The sequence below is a fragment of the Eretmochelys imbricata genome, chromosome 14, assembly GCF_965152235.1.
Source record: "Eretmochelys imbricata isolate rEreImb1 chromosome 14, rEreImb1.hap1, whole genome shotgun sequence".
Taxonomy (NCBI): domain Eukaryota; kingdom Metazoa; phylum Chordata; order Testudines; family Cheloniidae; genus Eretmochelys; species Eretmochelys imbricata.
Window position 1 is genome coordinate 38,627,241 of NC_135585.1, and position 14,111 is coordinate 38,641,351.

Sequence of the window (14,111 nt, forward strand, 5' to 3'; positions counted from 1 at the left end):
GGTGAGGTAAAAATGCCCTGTGGCCGTTTGTGTCTCAGCTCCTCAGGCCCCTCAGGACAGGGGGAGAGGGACGTTCCACAGGGAAGTAGTGAGAAGCCTCGTGGGGCTGTGGTTATAAGGCAGATGGTGCTGCTAAGCTGAAGCAACAGGATTTCAGAGCAATGCTCAGTGTATTGAACATCTCTGCAGCCGTGGGATGGGAGGGAGGACTGAGACGGAAATTCATGGTGGAGATTGCCCAGACAGATATTGTCATTTGTGGTTGCACTGTTCCTAGGAGGACAGTATGGTGTAATAGTGACAGCAGGGGGAATTGGGACTCAGGACTCCTGAGTCCTATTCTGAGCTCTTGTGTGGGAGTAAGGGCTAGTGAGTTAAAGCAGTGGAGACTGGGACCCTTGGACCTTTAGGTTCAGTTCCCAGTTCTGAGAGGGGAGTGTGTCAAATCGCGCCATCGAACGACTGCTCCGGAAGGTGGTAGGTGCCAATGTATACTATCGGGACACACTGATTCCACTCATTTTAATGGCACTCAGGACAACTCCAGCTGCCTCCACAGATCACACACCCTTTGAGGTGATGACTGGGCGTACTAAGCCAATACCAGATCATCTTCTGTGGCATACCAACAGATAGAGGTGGGAGGCATGGGGTGGCAGTGGAGAGATGGGCAGTCAGGACCCCTGGGTTCAATAACGCTGCGTACTAGTGTCTCCTGGTGTGATCTTGTGCCAGTCACTCCCCGTCCTTTCTGTGCAGCCTCATCTTCTCCCATCTCTGTTGTGGATAATAGTTGCTCCCCTCCACAGGGAGTCGTGAGGTGTCACTAATTCTTGTTTCAGAGTAGCAGCCGTGTTAGTCTGTATTCGCAGAAAGAAAAGAAGTACTTGTGGCACCTTAGAGACTAACAAATTTATTTGAGCATAAGCTTTCTGAGTGACAGCTCACTTCATCAGATGTGTAGCTCACGAAAGCTTATGCTCAAATAAATTTGTTAGTCTCTAAGGTGCCACAAGTACTCCTTTTTACTAATTCTTGTATGACTCAGGAGGACAGAGGTGCTGATACTCACCTGCCCCTTCCTGGCTCTCTGTGTTGGGGGAGTGAGTTACTGAGCCAACGGGAAGGGTTTCAGCAGGATTTCCTCATCCCTGTTTTCAGGGAGGGGCTCAGTTGACATCACACATGGGATTTTTCCTGAAATAACTGCTCCATGAGGAATTTTTCTCCTTGTTTCGGGATGGTGGGCGAGGGGCGGGTCTCTTGTTTCTGGAAAATCAGATTTCAGATTCTTCTTTATTTCTCATTGAAGTTTTTAATTTGGTTGGTTTCTGTTTTTCCCAGATAAATTCCTAATAAAATGTTTATTGCAAATCCATTGTCTCCCAGGGAATCTCAGACATTTCCTCTGTTCTCAAGCTGTACGGGTGCGGGGCAAAGTGCCCCACATTGGGCAAATTCCCCCTCAGGAATTCAATGTTGATAAATGCAAAGTAATGCACATTGGAAAACATAATCCCAACTATACATATTAAATGGTGGGGTCTAAACGAGCTGTTACCACTCAAGAAGGAGATCTTGGAGTCATGGTGGATAGGTCTCTGAAAACATCCACTCAGTGTGCAGCAGCAGTCAAACAAGCTACCAGAATGTTGAGAAGACTGGGACTGTTCAGGTTGGAAAGGAGAGACAATTAAGTGGGGGTTATGATAGAGGTCTATAAAATCATGAATGGTGTGGAGAAAGTGAATCAGGAAGTGTTGTTTACCCCTTCATATAACACAAGAGCCAGGTGTCACCCAATGAAGTTAATAGGCAGCAGGTAAAAACTAACAAAAGGAAGTGTTTCTTCACACAACACACAGTAAGCCTGTGGAACTCATTGCCAGGGGATGTTGTGAAGGACAAAAGTATAACTTAAAAAAAAATTAGATAAGCTTATGGAGGCTAGGTCCATCAATGGCTATTAGTCAAGACGTTCAGGGATGGAACCCCATGCTCTGGGTGTCCCTAAGCATCTCACTGCCAGAAGCTGTGGGGTTGGACAACGGGCTGGATCACTCGAAAATTGCCCTGTTCTGTTTATTCCCCCTGAAGCACCTGGCATTAGCCACTGGGGGAAGTCAGGTCCATGGGCTAGATGGACTGTTGGTGTAACCCTGTATGGCAATTCTTATGTTCTTATTCACCCCCCCTCAACAGGAATCTCTCACTCCCCCTATCCAGCCCCTTTCACTGATGTGTCTGCCCATCCTGCTTTAAAGGGGATATCTGATGCCTCCATGTCTTTGCTCTTGCAACTCTAAGTGCCTCTGGACTCAGTCTCTGGGTCTTCCCTTCCCGTAGCCTGAGAATTTAATTGGTCGCTCAGAGCTGGAGCGGCTGGTCCCTGGGAGGCATGATTCATGGACTCTTCCCATGGGGAGCAGCCCATCTCCTTTTGCCCGGCAGCATCTCCAATGTCTGTCCTCTCTCTCTGCTCCATATCCAGCTCATTGAGGAATCCAGTGCCTCACAGGCAGAATCGAGACATTTCCTCTTGCACTCAGAGCTGTTGAAGAGCCCTCATCCTGCCCAGACCCCATCCCAGCCATTCACTTCCCACTGGGTTCCTGGATCCCGCTCCCAGTTTCCTGGTGGTTTCTGTGGTACTGTCTCCCTACTGTGGTAACTGCATCTCTGTCTAGGGGGATAAAACCCCTCTCCCCAAAACTCTGCTGACCCGTTCTCGGTCCCAGGCCCTTGCTCCATTGCTCTGTGCTGTACCTGGGCCGTTAAACCCCAACATTAGGGCTCTGATCACAACCCCTGCCCTGGACCTGGAGGGGAGTGACCAATTGCAGCCACCAGACAAAACACCCCCATGTGTGTGTTGCTGTCTGAAATTGTCAGCCCAGACATCTCAGTGTGGGTGTTTGAAGCAGCCCTGGGCCATCATCTGAGCTGCAGGGAAACAGAGTATCTTTACGGGGTATCTTTAGTTTATGCTCAGTAATCCTTGCCCCTCAGAATCCAAGCAGCATAAAGATACAATTCCTCCTTGTTAAGGCTTTTTTTATTCCCTCCCCCCTTCTGCTTTGAGTTGTAAGTTCAACTGTTGGGAGGAATGCACTTGCATCATGTATCAGAGAGGTAGCCGTGTTAGTCTGGATCTGTAAAAGCAGCAGAGTCCTGTGGCACCTTATAGACTAACAGACGTATTGGAGCATAAGCTTTCATGAGTGAATACCCACTTCATTGGATGCATCATGTCTCCTAGTTTGTCGGATGCATCATGTCTCCTGGTTTTTCTTGTGTCAATGGGTTTGCTTTGTCGGGCTGGACATAACCCTTGTTGGATACTAGTACGTCATGCTAGTTAATGTTTCTCTCTTGTCTGGTGGTTTACACAATTACAGGGGCTCACAGTGCAAATGCTCAACTATTACCTTACAATATGGGATGCAGATGTTATAAGTGAGATTAAAGTACACAGCACTTACAAGCATTCAAAAAAGTCTAAACACTAAGCACGTTTTTATAACTCTACTACCTATTTGACCAATACTGACACACAGGTGAACCAGACTGGTTCTGGTTGTTTTTCAGTATCTAAGTGAGGCATAGGGATCTTGGCACAAAGTGGCACCTGGTTTGTCAATGTCACATCAGGAACCACCTGAGCTCCCCAAAGAGTCTGCAGGAAAATTTTCCCATTTGTTTTGTTTATACAAGGACCCACCACCCAGCTCATCTGGCAACAGCTCTGTCTCAGGACAACTGTAAAACCCTCATCTCACCTGTTTTCTCACAACTGGTTTTCCAATTCCCAGACTGAACATAATTTCCCAGCTGAGAAGGGGAGGAAGAGCTGTGGGTCCTGGACCTCCAGGGCTCTGAGGAAAGGCAGGTCCTGAGAAACATCCACACAGGTGAGGAATTGGTTAAACGGTCCCACAGAAACCATCTCTCATCGGTATAAACAGCTGGGATTTTTTTTAAAGACCCTTCAAGCTCCCTCAGTTCTGTCTCATCTCGCCCAGGTCAGGACTGTGCCCAGCTGACGTTGTATTTTTATGGCAGATGTCACTCAACTGCACAGCCACCCCAGGGAGACGCCCTATGAGGGTCCCCAGTGCTCACCCTTCACCCGCACAGCCATCCAGGGAGACACGCTGCCAGGGTCCCAAGGACTCCCCCCACATCCAGCACCCACACAGCCAGGCCAGGCCCTACCAGTGAGTGCAGCAGCAAGAACCTTTGGGAACACCTATACTCACACCAGGCACCAGAGACCCCCAGGCATGGGGTGCACCCCTCCCTCATCAGACATTCCACTTCGGACAGAGATCCCTCTGGATATGACTCTGGGGACATGGAGAGCCACTGTCACACAAGCCTCCCTACAATGGACAGAGCGGGCCCTCCCCAGGCAGGAGGAGAGATTCCCTCTGAGAGCCCTCTCCAGACCAAAGCCCACCTCAGTTCTTCCTTCAGTTCACGGAGCCACTTGACACACAGGAATTCCACAACAGTGGGACAGGTGCCTCGCTGGTGTAAATCAGTAGTTGCGCCATTGAGGTCATTGGGCCAGAACCCCAGAGGGTGTCATTGAGAGAATCCAAAAGGGGGCATCTCTCGGAGCTGTCACAGGTCACAGTGTCAGCAGGATAGTCTCACAGCACAGCCTGCCCAACACCAGCGACTTCCCTAGCTGGATGCATGACTGTCTTCAGCGTGGCTCAGTAGCTGGGCTATGACAGCCGCATTTCCTCCAAGCATGGGGGTGGGGGAGACATGTCCCACACACTGGCCAGTGGGTTACACAAGCGCTGTCGGTGCCTGACTCTCTGAGCCCCCATGCAGGTGCCTAACACGCAGGGTTTCCACCCAGAGTGACCCTCCACATGCTGGGGTTGAGTTCATTCTGTGACCTTTGCCCCCAGCCTAGCTAATACAGGGAATGCATTAAAGTAAAACTAAGATGAATCAACCAATGCCTGGGCATTGCACGACTCCCCCATCACAGTGGGGGAACACTAGAGAACCTTTGGGTACAACTGGGCCAAATCCCTCTGGGCCCTGCAAAGAATACACCCAACCAGAGATTCTCCAGCCTACAGGGCTGCAGCTCCCCCAACCCCGGACTGTCCTGTTCCCACTTATAGCTCACCCTCTCCCAGGCCTTTTCTGTTTTGGCCAGAGACCATGGAGAGTCCCTCATGTCCCCAAAGGTGATCTACTGTCCTTAGTTCCACTGCTCCAAAATCTGGTTGGCTGAGGACAAGGCACTCAGTTGTCCGTCCCAATCTCCGACCAGGCCCGAAGCTGTACAACCTCAGCCACCTGCCAACGGGACCCCTACCCGAAACATGGTGCAGAAGGGATCCAGGCACAACCCGTCTCTCCTCACTGAAACCTCCAGAGTGAATGAACCAGAGACAGAGTCCCAGAGACACGTGCCCTCTGCTGTCATCCTGGGCTTTGGTCAGCATCCCTGGGGCCTTTAATTTGGGGGCCCTCCTAAGACATTCACAATTCCCTACAGTCCCACATTCCCCAATGACACCCCCTCTTCAGAGACACAGTCCTCCCTCCAGGAGTTAACAGGGCACAATCCATTCATCGTGATCTAATGAATAGAAAAAATCCCAAGGGAAATAGAGCCATGAGACAGGAATACCTGGGTCCCTGTAACTCAGGGCTCTGAGCTTCCACACTAGGTCCAGGCATCCAGACAGGGTCTCCCCAGAGCGAGTGACTCACACTGCCTTGCTCCATGCTGGAGGGACACCCTTGCGTACACAGCCCCCAGAACTGCTCTGGACTTTACTGCTGCCCTATTACAGGGCAAACTACTAGGTCACTCCTTCTCTCTCCCACCATCTGGTCTCTCTAAGCCAGTGGCTCTCAGCCTTTCCAGACTACTGTCCCCCTTTCAGGAGTCAGATTTGTCTTGCCTACCCCCAAGTTACACCTCACTTAAAAATGACTTGCTTACAAAAATCAGACATAAAACCACAAAAGTGTCAAAGCTACTATTATTGAGAAATTGCTGACTTTCGCATTTTTACCATATGATTATAAAATAAATCAACTGGAATATAAATATTGCACTTACATTTCAGTGTATAGTCTACAGGGCAGTATAAACAAGTCAATGGCTGTATGAAATTTGCGTTTGTACTGACTTTGCTAGTGCTTTTTATATAGCCCGTTGTAAAACAAGACAAGTCAGACTCCTGAAAGGGGGACAGTAGTCTGGAAAGGCTGAGAGCCGCAGCTGTAGCCCCCTTTTATACCAGGGAGCAGGCTCTGATGGCAAGGGAGGGCAGAAGCTTCTTCAGCCCATGTTACTGGGCATTTCTGGATAGTTCAGGCAGCTGGGTAACAGCAAAATACCAAATCTCCAAAAGAAATAATCTGAAGCAAAACACTCGTCCTTATTCTTCAGCCGAGGAAGGCGATTGGGGAGGTCTCAAGAGGGGATTTGCCCATTTCACACTCTGGTTCCCCCAGGCTCTGTCCCTGCCGACAGAGACTCTGGGCTTTCGTTACAGTGGGTCCCAGGGCGGGCTGCAGCCCGGGTTGTTATCCATGGGGCACAGGAAGCAGGGCTGGGAGCAGCAGCTGAGAGCTGGTGTATCCGGCGCTGGGGCGAGGGCAGGGGGCGAGCTCAAGGTAGGTAGGAGGCATTAATGGTACTCTCAGAGGGCAGAGACTGCACCGCTCCTGCATTTGAGTGGTCCGTGATCAAGGCGGCTGGAAGAAGCTGTCGCTGCCTCCATTGTGAGCCGGGAGCGCGGGCTGAGCCGCTGCTGCTCCCCAGCGGGGTGCGGGGAGAGACCTGCATTAACCTCCCTTTGCATCCGTTCCTCCCAGGGGAGGACTTTCTGCGGTGGCTGGAACCAGCCCCGGGCTCTGCCGACACCAGCCCCTGAGCCGGAGCCTGCAGGTGAGGGGAGAGACCCGGGGAAAGGGCCGGGGCCGGGCAGGAAAGTGACTCCGCACCAACGGCCCCTCCTCGCCCCAGCTCTGCTCCCGGGGGGCGGGGGTCTGCGAGTCCCAGAGCTGCCGCTGCTGCCCCCCCAGCTCTGCCCCCCGAGCGCCTGCAGGAGCCGAGCGACCGCCCCAGGACCGGGCCAGGGCCCGAGTCTCCCAGCCCGAGGGGAGGGGAGAGGGGGCAGGAGGGAGACAGGGGCAGAGACTGGCAGGGGCAACAGGAGCGATCAGTGGGGAGGGAGGGAGGTCCGGGCTCCCAGCCCTGCCCAACCCAACCCCATTCCCTGCAGCACCCCAGGGCCGATTGACTTTCCTGGGAGAAGGGGAGGAACAGGGAGAGGAAAAGCCAGTTCCTGCCTGGGCCTGGTCCCCGCGCTGCTGCGGGGATGCGCTGCCCTGGGGACAGCGTGAGGGGGGATCCCCCAGAGCGGCTCCTTTGATTCTGCTCTTTTCTAGTGTTTGGTTTAAAGACTGTTACTGGGGCGTTTAAACACGTTTCAGTGGGTTTAGTCCTAGTGGGTGTGGGTGGGGCTGGGCTGGGATACGCAGCAATAAAGTGGCAGAGTCTAAATTTAAAGTATCTTTCTGCAGACAAAGAGCCTGGGGAAATCTGTGTGAAATGGACTAAAATCTTTTCTATAACCTGCCCCATCGCCCTTCTCACCTTGACAGGCTGCAGAATAATGTCCACATCTTGCTCCAGGTCCTCCCATCCTCCCAGGGGACAGGGAAGGGAAGGGGCTGTAATGGAATCAGTGCAGGTAAGTGATTTTCAGGGAGGTGGTGGGGTTGGCCTGCATGTGGAGGAGGGACAATAAATACAGATGGAGGGAAGAACAGAAAATGAAAAACCTTCTGTTGCATAGTTTGCTCTTTACACAACACACAATATGGAGAAACCCCGGGGCACATGTGGGTTTTCCTAACTATACACAGAAGTGCAAGGCCTAGCCACTTGTATACATTTACTTCCTCTGGTTTCTGGCAGCTCCTAAGGAACACAGTGAGGGCCGCTAGAGGGCTCACAAACTGTTTAAAGAGATATTACCCACTTCCTACACACTACCTACTCCTGCCTCTTTGATGAAGGAGAACATTTAAAAAAAATAATTTACCAATACGTTACTGTCAATACTACTATTACTAGAAGACTGCACATTTTGTTACTTCTGTAGGCCAAACTCATTGCAAACATCAGAGGCTCCTGGCATCTTTTCATTCCCCTTGGCCCCCACAAGTGTGCCATCCTCCCATCCCTATTTTAGGGGCTCCCTGCAACCCCCCACCCACTCCCTCATGCTACGGGTCTGTGTGTCCCCCCTTCTCCATGCCAGAATTCCCCATTCTTCCTCCGATGTCCTCTCCAATCCCCTCTTTCCACATATCGTGTCCCCCATTCTTGCATTCCCCCTATGCCAGGAAAGCTATGTGCCACCATAACAGGACCAGCCACCTCCTGAGCACCCCCTCATGGACTGAAGTTGTGCTGCAAGTGTCCTGACTCAGTTTCCCCTCTTGGTTCCTCCATAAACTCAAAAAGACTTCTCTCTGTTCAATAATACCCCCGTTAAGGTCTGCTTTATTAGCAAAAAGTTCAAAATAAACCCCAAAATATCTTTGTTTCCACTCCCTCCAGCCTTAAACTGCACACAGTCAATTCCCTAACATATTGTCCCAAAACTCCCACGATCTTCCTTGCAGGAGCCTTTCTCACTCTCACAGTTTTCTCTTCCTGTTTCCTCCTCTCCTCTGGCTCTTTCTAGAGCCCTCTATGATGCCCCATTGAGAGGCTGTTAATGAGGCACAGGCAGGCTGGACCAGTTCTTTTTTAAAGGGCCCAGTCCACCTTGTGACAGCTGCCCTATTCCTTCTCTTCTATTCCACTACGTTTCTGGATTCAGATCCCATCCCCGTTGCCAGCTGGGTCTTTTGCTCTTCACACAACACAAAGAACTTGGAGAAACCACACAGGCAGAGTTGGGTTTCAAATAACAATATTTACTAAACACTGACCAACACCCAAGGCCTAATTACACACACTGGTGCACTGATTTCTTGAGGTTTATAAAACTAGCACACAGTGAGCACTACTAGAGAGCTCACAGACTACTTAAAGAGATACTAACCTACCCTTAAAAAGAAAAGGAGTACTCGTGGCACCTTAGATACTAACAAATTTATGAGCATAAGCTTTTGTGAGCTACAGCTCACTTCATCGGATACAGACTAAGACGACTGCTACTCTGTAACCTACCCTTATACACTACACCATCTTTAATGTGGGCCCTGAATTTGTGGGACAGGCCCAGTGTAAATTACTATACTTGAGAAAGCAAACGCCTAAAAATGTTGATCTCCAAAGCCTACAACTAGAGTGCAGAACTCAGAAGCCATGAGTCACTCCGGAAAGTCAGGAGATGGGCATAGATTCACAGGAAGTCTGAATGGACCATTGTGATCAGCTAGTCTGATGTCCTGTATAACTCAGGACTTAGGACTCTCCTGAATTAGTTCCTGTTTGAACTAGCACATATCTTTTCAAAAAACATCCAAACTGAATTGATACTACTCCAACTTGACATTCCCATGTTTATTCATCCGAGGATTACATTAGCCCTTTTGGCCCTACCATCATTCTGGGAGCTCAGATTCAGCTGATTATCCACCATAACCCGCAAGTCTTATTCACTGCTTCCCAGGATAGAGTCCCCCATTCTGTGTCTATGGCCTGCATTCTTTCTTTCTAATTGTATGAGTTTATATTTGGCCATATTGAAATGCAAATTCTTTACTGACACCCAACTTACTAAATGATCCAGATCGCTCTATAAGGGTGATCTGTCCTCTTCCTTATTTACCACATCTCCAATCTTTGTGTCACCTGCAAACTTTATCAGTGATGAGTTTGTGTTTTCTTCCAAGTGACTGATAAAAATGATAAATAGCAATAGGGCCAAAAACCAATTCCTGTGGGACTCCGCTGGGTACACACCCACTTGATGATGATTCCCTGGTTACAGTTACAGTTTAAGATCCATCAGTTAGCCAGTTTTTAATCTATTTAATTTGTGCCATTTTAATTTGATATTATGTTAGTTTTTTAGCCATAATGTTGTGCAGTACCAGTCAAACACCTTTTAAAATTCTAAGTATGATCAGCACTATTACCTTTATCAGCCAAACTTGTAATCTCATCAAAAAAAGGTACAGTAACTCCTCACTTAACATTGTAGTTATGTTTCTGAAAAATGCAACTTTAAGTGAAATGATGTTAAATGAATCCAACTTTCCCATAAGATTTAATGTAAATGCGGGGGTTGGGTTCCAAGGACATTTTTTGGGGGGCAGACAAAAGGCATTCTGTACTGTACTGTTGTTGGGAGAGTAGTTAACTCCGGCTTACCCCACACAGGCACAGCCCACTGCAGACAACGAGGCAGGCAAAGACACTAGGAAGCACCTTGCGCAGCAGCAGTGGCAGCTTCCACACAGAAGAACAGGCGCTGACTTTGCTGGGGGATGCTCCAGGCCCACCTCTTCCCATCCCTGGTCTGCTCCAGGCCCGCCTCTTCCCACCCCCGCTCCACCTCCTCCCCAGAGCATGCCGCGTCCCCACTCCTCCCCCTCCCTCCAAGTGCTTCCCTGCACCAAACAGCTGTTTGGCGGCGCTTAGGACTTTCTGGGAGGGAAGGGGAGGAGCAGAGACGCGGCACTTCCCCTCTCCTCTCCCTCCCTCCCAGCACTTTGGCGGGGGAAGCGCTGGGAGGGAGGGGGAGGAGGCAGAGAAGAGGAACTTGTGCAATGCTCCCTTGTAAAGTCGCTGCTCTTCCACAGAATCCTACAAGCAGTGGACAGAGCAGGCAGCCAAATGACATTATAAGGGAGCATGGCACAACTTTAAACGAGCATGTTCCCTAGTGAAGCAGTGACGTAATTTCGAAACAACATTGAGCGGAAGGACATTAAGTGAGGAGTTACTGTGGCAAGTTAGTTTGACAGGATATATTTTCCAAAAATTCATGTTGATTTGCTTTAATTACATTACCTTTGTTTAATTCTTTAGTAATTAAGTCCCATATCAGCCACTCCATTCTCTTGTCCAGGTTTGATGTCATACGGACAGGCCTATAATTACTCAAGTCGCCCTGTTTACCCTTTTTAAAAATTGGCACAACGTTAGCTTTCCTCCAGTCTTTTGGAGCTTCCTCAGTACTCCCAGATTTATTGAACAGCAACGTTAACTACTCTTCAGCTACTCCTGAGCCAGCTCTTTTAAAACTCTTGGATGCAAGAGTTGGATTTGCTGATTTAAAAATGTTTAACATTAGTAGCTGGTGTTTAACACCCTCCAGATATACTCGTGAAATGAAAGGAGTTATCGTCATATGATGAGACTATATTATTTGATTTTTTTTTAACATTCCAGTCATGCCAATCTTCCTACCAAGTTTCAGTAATAACAAGTAGGTTGAATTTTTTCTCATTTACAAGCAATTCCAATTTCTTTTATTTTTTACCCAGGCTCCTAGTGTGTAGGCATTAAATAATTTCTTCTTTTCATGTCTCTTGGTGCCTTGAATAATTTTGTTCTCAACATCTTAATCTTTTGGTCTGAGTGCTCATTTGTTCCCTCATTTGTTTTCTCCTTTTGTTATTAGTTTAATGCCCTCTTGATTACTCTAGCCAGCCTGCCCCCGAGCAGATTGGTTTCCCTTCAACAGATATGGAGGCCATCCAACCTATACTGCCCTCTCTCTCCTAGAAGATGGTCCAATATTTCATAAAACCAAAACCCTCCACCCCTTACCTAGCCAGTGTTTCGCTTCCAGAGTCTTCTGCCTTCTGTCTTCCTTCACTCCCAGGACAAGAAGCAACTGAGACTATCACTTTCATGTTCCTTTCCTTTAGCACCCTTCCGGTTTCTCTGAAGTTGTCTGTAATGGGTGAGGTGCCCCATGACAGAGTTATTAATGTCAATACAGACCATCACCACTGGATCCTTGCCCACTGACTTCAGAAGCCCTATCCAATCTCAGAGTGACCCCTCATGTCTTGGCTCCGTCCTGTTGTCTGCCTGTCCCTGGCAGAATGTTCTTTCCATTCTTCTTAGCACAGAATCCCCAACAAGGATCGTCTGCCTTTCTTGCATAGGTAGAGATCTCTTTGCAGGGACGCTTGATTGTCTTGTGGGTTGGGCAGGCATCCTCAGGTATGTCCTGTACAGTTCTCCATTCTGTTTGGTCAGCTAGATATTGCAGTTTCCACACTGAGAACATGATAACAATGCGATACTTCTAGCTGTGTGGAGTTCCTTCTTGTCCTCTTCTCTCTGGTGTTCACAGTTTGCCCATCCCCAACTGCCTCCAGGTGTGGAGAATGTCACCGGGTCTTCCCGCCTCAGTGATTACAAACTGCCACGCCTCCTTCTCTGGTCTCCTCCTCTTCCTGGTTCTGTGGTGGCCAGTTCCATTCTTGAATCTAGGGTGGTGATGCTTCCTGAATTTGGTTGTCCAAGAACTCCTCAGTATCTCTGTATCTGTATTTGTCCTGCCAAACCACTAATCTTTCTTCCAGCATAGCCACCAACTTGCACTTCATCCAAAGGACATTTGATCTGGCCTCCTTCAGGAAAGAAAATATGGCACATCTGTTGCAGGTCTCAACCACTGTTCCATTGCTGGCCACGTAAAACTCCCTCCCACCACCAGGGGCTAAGCTGCCTGGCCCCAGTGTTTGTGTATTGCATTGCAGCCACAAAACTCCACCTGCAACAGCACACGTGCAAAAATTAAACTTTCCCTGCCGCTGCTTACAGGGAGACACCAACTACTGACCCTCCCTTACCACTGGGAAGGGGGAGCTTCCCTTCTGGCCCTCTCCACCCCCTTTCCTTACCATTGCTTTGTCTCCTCTCTGCCCCAACCAATGTCTTCCCACACAGTCTCCAGTCTCTTCCCTGCCTGCCCCATAGTCATCGGTCTTTCCGATTGCAGTCTCCTGTTTCTCACACCTGCAACCCCATATGCCCCTGAAGCTCCTCAGCCTCTCTGCAGGCCCCACAAATCCCCTGAATCCCCCTCAGCCTCCCTGTGACCCCCACACATTTCCATTTATCTTCATAGTTTCCTGTCCAGTCTCCTAACCACAGAGTCACAGCCGTGCCTGAGGAGAGCAGGGCTTCAGTCTTATTGTTTTCAATGTGAGTTGGTGGCCATCTTTACCAAGGGCAGCGTCACTCTCACTTCCACATGCCACTCCAGGGAAGTGGTGGCCATCTTGAATCAGGACAGTTTGACTCCAGCCCCCTTCCCCCGCAAAGTAATGGGACCATGTTGAACAAGGGAACATGTGTGAGTTCTGTGCCAGGAATCATGAGATTCCTGTGAGCATGGGAAACATCCAAAAATTCCAACTAAATATTGTGAGACTCATGATAAAATCACTGGAGTTAGCAGCTCTGGGCATCATGGTTTCACCACAGAAACAGTGTATTTTTAATGAAAGCTTTGAGAAATATCCCCTTCCCCGGGGCAGTTCCCTGCTCTCTGTGGGGAGGGGGATTTTCCAGCCTTGCCCACGACTGAGCTGGTGGGATTATGGCTGGGGGAACAGGTCCTGAGTGGGGGACTCTGGTGGGATTATGGCTGGTGGGATTATGGCTGTTTCAGGGGCCGGTGACCTTCGAGGCAGTGGCTGTGTATTTCACCAAGGAGGAGTGGGCACTGCTGGACCCCAGTCAGAGAGCCCTCTACAGGAACATCATGCAGGAGAACTATGAGACTGTGACATCTCTGGGTAAGGATTCCTGTCTCCTTGGTTATTAGAAGCTGGGGTGTCTCTGAAGATTCTGGGTTGGATTCTGCTCAGGGTTCTTCCCTGGTCCCTTAGATTTCAGGATGATCATCCCATAGTCCCCAGAACCCATGGGGAAGCGTCTGCATCCTCTATGCCTCCTCCTATGGGAGAGGAGATATGGAGACATAGTGGGGTGCTAATACATCTCCATCCCCAGCATGTCCGAGAGAGAGGAACATACCATCCATCCTCTCTATCTGTGTTTTTAAATATGGGCACACACTGGTACGCAGACAGATGTTGTGTGTCCCTCCCTTCCCAGGACTGGCTCTATA

General features: G+C 49.5%; 1 protein-coding gene and 1 pseudogene across 2 annotated transcripts in view; one reads left to right on the forward strand and one right to left on the reverse strand.

Moving 5' to 3' along the window:
* The window catches only part of LOC144275109 (uncharacterized), an 807,364-nt pseudogene that overhangs the window by 733,805 nt on the left and 59,448 nt on the right, over positions 1-14,111 (reverse strand). The window lies entirely within an intron of this gene.
* Positions 1-14,111, forward strand: part of LOC144275111 (uncharacterized) — a 33,741-nt gene that overhangs the window by 14,199 nt on the left and 5,431 nt on the right. The gene's annotated exons all lie outside the window — the stretch shown is intronic.